General features: G+C 42.6%; 1 pseudogene; it reads right to left on the bottom strand.

Annotated features, from left to right (window-relative positions):
* Positions 1 to 503: 503 nt before the first annotated feature.
* Positions 504 to 1,090, bottom strand: LOC112816820 (oxaloacetate tautomerase FAHD1, mitochondrial-like; annotated as a pseudogene).
* Positions 1,091 to 1,625: the final 535 nt, after the last annotated feature.

Raw genomic sequence — 1,625 nt, 5'->3', positions numbered from 1 at the left:
GTTATGAACATTTGTTTTGATAAAGTCTCTTCTTTGGAAGCATCATAAAAACTTTAATTTGGTTGTTTCCTAAAAAACATTCATTCTTCTTTCCATTTCTGGCCCATCTTTTCTAGAACATATTTTCCTTGCAGGGTCCATCTTTTTTAAGTCGTAACAATCCAGTTGTCATATTTATTTATTTATTTATTTATTTATTTTTTAACAGAGAGAGAGAGAGACAGACAGTGAGAGAGGGAACACAAGCGGGGGGAGTGGGAGAGGGAGAAGCAGGCTTCCCGCTGAGCGGGGAGCCCGATGCGGGGCTCGATCCCAGGACCCTGCAGTCATGACCTGAGCCGAAGGCAGACGCTTAACGACTGAGCCACCCAGGCGCCCCTCCAGTTGTCATATTTAAAAATTAGTTTCTTTGTAAAGAATTGTCATATTTAATAACCTTTGCTTGCTTCTGTCCAGCTCCCTTCTTTCCTGTCACTTAAGAAGTTAGGATGCTTTGTATAGACTCAATATTCTGGCCTTTCCACCTTTTAAGGATTTATCTTGTACTGATGAGCCCATGTATGCCAGCCTGGATCTCATCGTTTTTTCTAATGGTTCCAACTCCCTTTGTCATCCCAGTCAAGATAATATCTCCTTCCAAGGTCATTATCTTAGAGACATAGCTGATAATGTGGGGAATGGAAAAGTTCCTCTTTGAGGATGAACACTGACAAGGTAGAAGGCCATGAAGCTCTTGGCCAGAGTCCAGGGCAGCCCCTTCTTGCACTTCTTCCCCTTCATGTCTTTGGTGGTCATGTCCAGGCACAGGGCATAGCCTGGCACATAGTCCATGGCTGAGGCCTCTGGGATGGTGTGACAGCACCTACCCATCACCATGCCCAGCTCCAGCTGTGGTGCAGTTTGCAGCTATGGGCTGGCATGAGGATGGCAAGCCCTTGGGGGCATAAGTGGTGGACCACTTCTGGAAGGGCACCTGCTTGCTCAGTACTGCACTCTGCATCTCCCTGGTATGATCCACCTAGTTCCTGTCCATGCACATGATGTTCTTCCCCAACTCCCAGAAGTAGGACAGCAGCCTGGAAGCTGTCATATCTGGGCAGGTTGACCCTGGAGTCATCTAGTGTACCATTTTATTATTTTATTTTATAGATTTATTTTATTTATTTGGTGAAAGAGAACATGTTCACAGAGGGAGGGGCAGAGGGAGGGGGAGAGAGAGAATCTCAAGCATACTCCCCACAGAGTGTATAGCCAACATGAGGCTCTATCACACTACCCTGAGATCATGACCTTAGATGAAATCAAGAATCAGGTGCTCAACCGAATGAACCACCCAGGCGCACCTAGTGTACCATTTTAAAACTATATTTTTGAGTTACTTTCTTAGTGGTTGCCCTGGTTAACTTCTTCCCTTAAAACAAACTAGTTTTATTACACTAATTTTATTTTGATATTATATTTAAAAAAACTTTGCTCTAATATACCTCCATTCCCTCTATCTTTCTTGTATGCTGTTATTATCATGCAAATTAAGCTTTTAAACAGCCATCAACACATCTTTTGCTTATTATTTAATGCTAATGTCTTTTTAAAAACAGAAGGATGAAGTTACAAGTAAAAATTAT

This window comes from Callorhinus ursinus, unplaced genomic scaffold, assembly GCF_003265705.2.
Source record: "Callorhinus ursinus isolate GAN/ISIS: 27379988/994484 unplaced genomic scaffold, GSC_fseal_2.0 scaffold66, whole genome shotgun sequence".
NCBI classification, from domain to species: domain Eukaryota; kingdom Metazoa; phylum Chordata; class Mammalia; order Carnivora; family Otariidae; genus Callorhinus; species Callorhinus ursinus.
Note: the sequence above shows the minus strand (reverse complement) of the source record. Positions and strands in the feature narration are given on the sequence as shown.